Source organism: Pieris rapae, chromosome 11 (genome assembly GCF_905147795.1).
Source record: "Pieris rapae chromosome 11, ilPieRapa1.1, whole genome shotgun sequence".
NCBI classification, from domain to species: domain Eukaryota; kingdom Metazoa; phylum Arthropoda; class Insecta; order Lepidoptera; family Pieridae; genus Pieris; species Pieris rapae.
In genome coordinates, this window is record NC_059519.1 from 4,653,465 (window position 1) to 4,663,041 (window position 9,577).

General features: G+C 30.4%; 1 protein-coding gene across 4 annotated transcripts in view; it reads right to left on the bottom strand.

Moving 5' to 3' along the window:
- LOC110998713 (5-hydroxytryptamine receptor 1) overlaps positions 1 to 9,026 on the bottom strand; it is a 72,751-nt gene extending 63,725 nt beyond the window's left edge. For 3 of the 4 annotated variants that reach the window (XM_022267467.2, XM_022267466.2, XM_045629983.1), the window contains exon 1: positions 8,792 to 9,026. The gene's annotated coding sequence lies outside the window, so the exon portion shown is untranslated. Of the gene's footprint in view, positions 1 to 8,705 lie in introns of all 4 variants that reach the window. The other variant, XM_045629982.1, reaches the window with a different exon arrangement.
- Between the last annotated feature and the right edge of the window lie 551 nt (positions 9,027 to 9,577).

The following is a 9,577-nucleotide window of genomic DNA, read 5'->3' on the forward strand; positions in this document are numbered from 1 at the left end:
CTTTTTAATACAAAATACCACGTCAGATTGAGAACCACTTGAAGTGATTTTTTGAAGCGATGAAAATTAACCGAAAAATTCCTAAAATTTCCCCTCATTATTTTTTCAAGATGCTTGACGTCTCGAATCAATTCAAGTAGTTTGAATATTCAAGAGTACTTGTTAAACTCCTCATAACGTCAGCTATTAGACTGAAATACAGTTAAAATAGGTTCGGGCATTTCAGAGACTAGAGAACAACTAGGGAATGGTTCTGTCATTTGATCTGAAGTATACATTTTGTTTGGCGTGGTAAAAACGTTTAAAAAAAAATATTTAAGTTATATATTACACGCGTTAGTAGTTATACTTCTTTGGCGTATGGAAAACATAACTAAAAAGCAGTAGTGATTAACGATAAATATAAAAATTAATCAAAAAGATTTTATTTATATAAATAATAAGTAAACTCCGTTGTATATGAAATTGATTAAAAAACACCAAAATACTATTTTTTTATTCACACTGTTAAATTGTTACGAAATATGTATAAACCTAAATATAAGAATATACAACTTGAACATAGTTATCGATTTCCATGCCACCTAGACCTAACTTCACGATGTCGAATTTAGGTGGTGTGCGCGCGCAGCTTAAAATTTCACTCTCATCATTTTTCTCCATCGCGCCAAAAGAAGTATAACTTCAAAAAATAACTGAATCATAAAGGTGCTGTAAACCTAGGTAATATTAAGTAATAAGTTATTTTTAATTTAATTTGCAATTTTATATTTTATGTTTAGCCTTTATTTTGGTTCCTTGTTTTTATGTATTTTTTCCTTCCTTGTATTAACTTATATTCTAATATAATATGTAATTAATGTATATTGTAATTTTATACAATCAAGCAATAAATAAATAAATTAGCTATTGGATGTTTTCGACTAATTACTTTTGAGTCATTTCGACAATTTCCTTAAATAATTATGTAACAAATCAAAGTTATTAAACTTTCCAATATAAAACTACGTTAAAATAATACGTGATAATTTATTACAGACATCGATATTAGAATTATTTCAAGCCAAGTCTGTTAAAGAATGAATATTTAACAAGACAGAACGATAGTTGTTCCATAGTTGACCGTGACAATTTACATTTTAAAAATCTTTATGTTGAATATAAAATCCACGTTAGACTAGGTAGTTATCGGATTAATTAAGATTACTTCGGAATCTTCAAGTATATGTATCTAATCACAGAAAAAAAAAAAAACACAGAACTATAATGCTTTTGTAATGCTAACTAATCGAATAAACTCCTTCGTTTCCTCTTCATCATAAGAGGCAGCTCAAGAAGCGCGCCACCACTGGCTTAGGGTTCCTAACGAAAAGAGTGTAGGAACCCCGAAAATTATATGCGGATTATCAACTAACATCAGGCTATATATATAACCCGCAACGCACCCGCGAGCCCTCTGGCATTGAGAGTGTCCATGGGCGGCGGTATCACTTAACATCAGGTGAGCCTCCTGCCCGCTTGCCCCCTGTTCTATAAAAAATATATATTTATGTATATAAATTGCAATAATTCAACTCAAAATAACTTGACCAATTATGATTATTTTTTTGCAATTAGAATGCTAATACATATAATATATCTTATATGTATCAGTATATTATAAATATTATATGGTTAGTTTTCCCCTATAGCATCTACTAATCTAATATATTTGTGGTCAATTAAATTTGATACGATGATTCCAAAGTATTTATTGTACTGTTATCGTTGAAACTAACAATAAATTTATGGATATAATTTTATTTATCTCTACGAGTATTTTTACATCCACATACCCCGTGCAGTTTGTAATCGATCGAATTCCAAAAAAATATCCTGTTATTTAGAAACATCCTCTTACAATTACCGATGTTATCTTTCTTCTGATGATGATATAATATATAATTATATATAAATACTTCTGTGCGTGTGTTCTTTACGTAACACAAACAGTTTTCGTTGACTCTTTCGATGACCTATAATTAAGAAGTATTATATAAAGTCTTGGTCCTAGATGATCTCGTTACTATCAAGATAATGACAGTGCGCACTACTTATTTGATGCCAATTGGTATTTCCTCATTTATGTGTGTTAGGTAATGGACCATAGCATTGAACGTAAACTTTGGTTTTTCACTAGCGAGTATTCGAAAGAAGGTTCAGGAATTATATTATTGTAACATATCATTTTACAGTTGTGAATGGCAATTGGGTATAAAGAAGTTCTGTGATGCACTGATAAACGGGATGAAATGTAGGAAAGAACACCTTAAAACACACAATAAATCAGTTTTGTATTCAACACTACACAAACAAAACTGTTTTCTCCGCTATGGGCTCTAAAGCAACGTGTATACATAGAATTATACAAGAAAATATGACTCATAATTTCTACACACATACACATCAATTATATTAGAACATAAACAAGCAAGGTAAAAAATAAACAAGCAACTTTAAAAATATAAACAAAAAATAATAATAACTGATACGAAATAAAAACTTAAACCTCATTAAGAATATGATAAATCATCATCAGATCACTGTTAATTCTAACATAAGTCAATTTATAGTCTCAAATACGTTTATGGCATATCAATTTAGTAGAAGAAGGCTAATGCGATGTAGTATTAATTGGCATACTAGAACCCATTGTACCCAGGGTAAACATTTTTTTGTCATTATTTTAGTTTGGGTAAACATTTTCCATTAATTTTAATAGAAATGTGAAGTACCCGCAGTAATTCACATTTTAATGATGTTAATATGGAAATGACTCGAATGATAATAATATTTAATATTGTTGCTGACTGTTGCTTCATATAACGAACTCAAACCTTCATATGTAAATGTAAAATGGCTTAGAATTATTATTATTTGATTTAAAATGATAATACTTACACTCTTCACGAAAGGAGGAGTATAAGTATTATCATTCTATCTCTCAGGGAATATGAAAGTTTGAACAGGAATTTTATACAGAAGGTTTATTGTTTTCTTCACTGTATAATTAATTAACAAATCAAACAAACCAGGTATACTTAATTACGATGATGTCAACCTTAATAAATATTAAAACATTATTCGGCTCGTATTTATTGTCAAATAAACCAATAAAGTTATTATTATATTGTGTAAATAAGTTTAAAATATATACAAGAGCCCATTACTATGCACGACATAATGTTTTTGATTAGACGTTATTAAATAAGATGTAGTTAATTTATATCAGCCAATAAGTTATTATTGTTATAAAACATAAGATATCCTTTAGTTTTAGTCCTCTATCAGTCCCTGTTTTGAATATTAAAAATTGCTGTTATATTATTATTAATTTAGGTTCTTTAGTAAAGCTGTCGGAAAGAAAAATAACGAAAGAGAATCGAACTTAATATATTTACTTAGCAGTAAGACATTCATGAGTTAACTTTACAATAAAGTTCTTACTGTTTAAGAACACAATGAGAAAGTATAACTAAATATTTTAATAATTTTTATTTAATCTGACTTTGACCTAATCCTTTAACGTAGCAGCACATATATATATATATATAGATGTCTATCAGCAATTGTTATCTATGCCAGGTCATTCAAGACACGTAAAATTTAAGTATTATTATTTTAAGTACGAGATAAGATCTTGATTAAAACAAGTGCCTATCAGCGATGAAGTATAAGATTTCAGAAGCTTATCAGAGTATTTGACAATGTATGCGCCATTATTATTTTAGCTAACTGATAACGGAACGTTAAGCCTGGTAACGTCGAATACTAAAAAAAATAACACAATTTTTCCAAATTCCTGTGAACGATTTTTTTAGTTGTTTTGTAAATTCTATAGAAAATTTTAGTATGGAATCCCTACCGCTCTCAAAGGCCGACAACGCAACCAAATGGGTGCTGCGACGACTGCCCTTTTTGTCCCATTGTTTGCCCCCATCTGCTATAAAAAAATCATAATCTAGTAATAATATATTGTCTTTCATTTACGGAATTACACATTTAAATTCTTTTACTGCATTTTAAATAACTCAGCGATTTATTTTACATAATTTGATATGTCGATTAAATGCTAAAACTTCCTTCTAATTTAAACTGCATCTCTCGAAGGCTATTTGTGTATTAAGCACACTGAAGATCGTAATCGGTTTGTGAATATTTTTACAATGTCTTTGTCAATATCAATCAATATTTATGTAACCCCGATACTTCTAAGACTTCTACATGTAAAGGGTATATAGGGCGACGAAACGAAAACGAAACTAACATAAGTTTCCATACAAAGCTATAAATACTTTCCTTAATTATTTCAGTGCGGGTAGGTAACTCCCGGTAGCGTTTTTGTATGCAATTTCGATAATTATCTCAATTTCCGTAGCGCGGATGACGAATGGGATTGCAAGAAAAACTGAAAGGTTAAAATCGCAATCACTGTCGCTATTTGGAGATACAGAGCCTAGAGTCTAGAGGTGCTAGGTGCATAATTGGATGGACTTTTTTACACATCAGAAAATTCAAAACTATTAACGAGGAACTATTAAATTAAACAAATATTTTAATAATACTCTATCAGATTGGGTGTATATCTTGTTTAAGTATAAATTGTATAAGTCTCGTCTACTATATGCAAATAAAAAATTGTTTACATTACATTGGTGATTCTCCATTGTTTTACAATACCTACGTCATTCCAGTAATGTCAAACAAAGTCAATGAATGCTTAAAAATAAAATATATTTGAATGTTAATATTGCACAAAAAACTATAGGAGTTGTAATACTGAAAGGTCAAAATTTAATGATTTACTTAGAGCTTGTTGGTATTTTTACTAATAAATACATTCTTATCAAATTAAGTGTTAAATTATGAGTCATTTCACCTTATAAAAACTTATGGATTGTGTGTAATTTATTTATAATCAATGCCAATATTTTCCAGAATAAGGTAATTTCCAGAACTCACATGTGAATAAAAACGCGTTAAAACTGGTCATATGTACACAACACTTCCTTCAATATTTTTAAATTATAATAAACCATAAGCGTGTAAACGTTATCATTCCCAATAATTAACTAGAGACTTCATATTGCTTTCTGTACCTTAAATTAATAAATAATAATAAATAAATCAGTGGCACTGTAGTGCCACTGTAGTTTTTTATTATTATTATTTTTTATTTTTTTATTATTAGTTTATGATGAAATTACATATGCCGCAAATAAAACATACTAATAAAGGTAATGTCCGTTACACTATGTATATAAAGCCTTTAAAATCCGAGAAGTATTCAGCCTGATTCTGTACAGAAAAATTCTAAATATAGTTAGCTTGAAGTAGGAACAGATATTGGTTGGTTGCATAATTTAATATACACTTTAAACCTTTGGCAACAACACATATTTGAATATCAAATTAAACTCTTCACCGTAAAGGGGCATAAACAATCAACATTTTTGCGTACATATGACCGGAAGCGAGGCATCTGTTTGAAGTTTTGTTTTTAGAACTCCAGTTCATATTTTACGCAAATATTTTTCAGCCGGAAGCAATGTACATGTTAGTATTCTAGTCCACAATGAGATGATATACTAGTTATATAATATATAGCTATCTTTATACAGTTACCACAAAACATATTGAACGTTATGCCTTTTCAACAACGAGAAGGTTTAAATTTTTGTTTGTTCACTGACTAGAATAAAAAATATGATTTGAGAATTGGCAGTAAATAAAATTCAGAAAATATTTTTTATTGACATCCTTCAGAAGTATGTACACATGTCAATAAATCTAATCTTTATTTGAATTTATTGCTTGACTATCTGAGATTGTTGAGTGGTCGTCAGCTTTCCTACTCTGTACCTTTACTTACTATCTTTAAATGGTATTTGTCTTAATAAAATTAGGTTTTTTTTTTATAGAACAGGGGGCAAACGGGCAGGAGGCTCACCTGATGTTAAGTGATACCGCCGCCCATGGACACTCAATGCCAGAGGGCTCGCGAGTGCGTTGCCGGCGTTTTAAGAATTGTTACGCTCTTAATGCTATGTAAGATTTTATTGATTTTAATCTTATGTAGGTATAGAAACTACCTACATAAGATTAAAATCACGTTACCTATAAATCTTAGCTCCAAAAATAATCACTAGGGGCGTGTTCATTCATATTATATTTAAATTATTTATACGTATTTTACGATAGCGCTTAACAATTTATCAAACTCACGTTAGTGCTTCTGAAGTTTGAGTTGTTATTGCGATAAGCCCTCTGGTGGAGAGTTAAGGGAACTCTAAGCTCTGGCTTGTATTTTCAATGAAACTAAAATGACTCACTCTCTCAGACTCACTTCAAAAAAGCTATAATATTGTTATAGCAGTAAAGCCTCTTTATCCTTAATTTAACTATATTTATTTAAAAAAACAATTGCGCTACAAACTATTAGGCATCAGCCTCATACTTCTGTACCAATCTGTTTGGTGTACGGTAGAAGTAGAGGAAGAGTAGCTTTCAGTGTCAGACACACGACGTCGCATTCATGAGAAATGTTGGATTAGCTTCAACGTGCAACTATCACCTGGTCCGTAGGTACGAACCCAGGCTGAGCACCAATGGACTCTCAGTCCATTTGCGCATGAATCACACGCTCGTACGGTAAAAGAAAACATCGTGAGGAAACCGACATGCCTTGAACTATCATAATATTGGTACTAACTTTATTTTTATTAAAACTAGCACAACTTACAATAATATTACAATTATAATATGATGTATACCTTAGCAGGCATTACTTCTTCGTGAGACTTATTCTACCGTCTTTTGTTTTAGCTGTGAATAAAAAAGTGGTCGAACTAAAACCGTTAAATAACCATCATAAAGTATAGCCCTAATCGATTTCCCAGAAATATGCTAAAATTCGTTTCATCACCTAGTATTTATTCTGCTCTATTTTTTTAACATGTCACTTCAGTCTTGACAAGCTCTATCCTTGCCAACTACACAAAATGAATCATGTCTTTTAGCAAACTTAAATACGTCGCGATGATTTCATTAATTATTTAAAATTACGTTGAAAAATAGCTAGTGCTGTGACGCCCTATTCGAAATTAGATCTAGAATTACGTTATTTAGTGGAAGATAGATTCACGGGGGTATTAAAATAAGTATGGGAAACGAATATTAAATTTAACGCGTTGGCTGATTGACAGGAAGCGCGATATTATTCCAATTTATTGTCATTCTACCCGCGCACGATAAATCTATCTTTCTTTGTTCTATACATAAGGCTGTTTATCCTCACTTATCATATCAGAGGGGTTAATTGTAATAAACGCAGTCGACATTTAGGGATAAGTATCTCAAAATCGTATTGTCTTTCCCCAAACCCAATAATGTATCCACAATACAACAAACCCACAAATGATCCCAGATTGAAAACAATCTGAGATCAGATCGTGACAGTCGATTGATCACCTATCTGCATTCCAATAACCAAACCCTCTGAAGACAATCTATTTTTGGCGACGGATAGAATGCAATCTCTTCGCTCTTTACACTCATATTTCATAATCAATATAAACCAAATAAAGTAAATAAAACCGTAGAATTAATATTAAAATATAAATGTTTATTTTTAAAGCATATCAATAAGCTTTTTAATTATTTTAAAAACTGGTGTATGTTAAAATCTTAAGATAGGATATTGGCGCAGTTGAACTGTCATTTTCATACAATGGCTATCCACATACACCGATCCGACGTACCATAGATAGCTTTTATCGATAGATGGCTATTACAATCCGTCTATTAGTGATTGGCACACTTTTATCAATATTTGGATTAAGATGTCTATCTTAGATGGTCAAAAATGGATTGAGATAGGTTATTGGGTTTGACATGCGGTAGTCATATTCAGTCAACTAAGGGTAAAATTCAGAAAATCCCGTATCCAATACATGTCTAAGAGTCACGCTATTATAACCCTATACATTGTATATGCACATACTATGAAAACAACCTCCATAGGTACATAGTTCCATCCCCAATATAGAATATAAAAGAAGAAGGTGATCTTTAAAAACATTGCGCGGATAGCGGTCCATTGTTACATTTTATATTTAAGCTTTATGTGTGTGAATTTCCGTGGAAAATAATAGTATTAATTACTTTAATTAATTGAGTACAAGAACCTAGTGTTTCCCTGGTAATAGAGATGTTAAGAAATATTATAAAATACTTATATTAAATAGTCTTATTAATAAATTAAACAAGAGTTAAATTACTTAAGTGTTGTAAAGTCCAAGGATGTCTCAGTCAATAAAAAATGTAATTTAAATTGTAGTTTTAGCTATCAAGTTAAATAATATATTTTCATAAAATCATATAAAGATTTTTTTATATACATCATTATTATCCATTGATTTAAATTGTTATTACTTGTAAAACTTATATTGTTACGTAAATGTTCAAGAATTTATTTTACTTATATATATTGTATAGATGTAATTTGTGATATGATAAATTACTTTTATTGGGACGGAACATCCGCCTTTTCTTAATAGTTCACCATTTTATTTTCACAATATTAATGTATGATATATAATGTAGTTATTAGTAAAGTACCATACATGTTGCCCAACTTAATAATAGATTGGGATGCTAATAATTACCTTATCTATGTATTTAGGCCTTGGCAGACTTAAAACTATTTCTTTTATTATTAACGTCTTGGATTGTGTTAGGAACTAGCACTTACATTTTGTGAACAACGAAACAGAAACAATTAAACACTTCTAACTCCAGTTAAAACACTTTCACAGTTAATTGTAAATTTTAGTTATAAATTGTCACAATCGTCACTGTCACTTCACTATAAAATAAAGAAAATATGCCATTATTCGAAATCCGAACGCGTCGTAAATTAAACGAGTGACGCGAACATAACGTGCTGTCGATATGAAATTCGCGGTTCGACTGCTTATCGCTGGTTGGTTGAGCGTCGTTGTCTGGCGGCAAACTGCTAGGTCAACGCGCACCTGTAGAATCCCCAATTTTGAAAATCGAATCAAAATTAAGATTTTTATCTAGTTTAAAAATATGCATGATCATAAAAAGTTTTGTTTTATAATGTCGATCTGGATGTTTTATAATATAAAGCCAAAGCCAACCAATAGTAAATGTTCGCGAATAACAATGTCAAATAATATACATTTTATTGTTTACATTTTGATAAAGACGCTTTAGAGTTGATTCCTATCGAGGGTCAGTAAATTCATTTCCGAACGATTATAAGGTCCCCAATATATTTCCTATAAATACATAACAGGACAATTGATGTTTTTTTTGGAAATAGAACATAAATTAGACAGTATTATTCTAAAATTCGTTATGTTAATAGTTTATCAGCCAAGAAATAGATTAATCACTAGGTGACTCAAAGTTATGTCACGTGACCTCTATACAGTAACTATAGATAATCTAATAGCCCCAAACGGTGAATTAATGACAGAAATTTCGTTTATTCATACAATAAAAGTTAAGT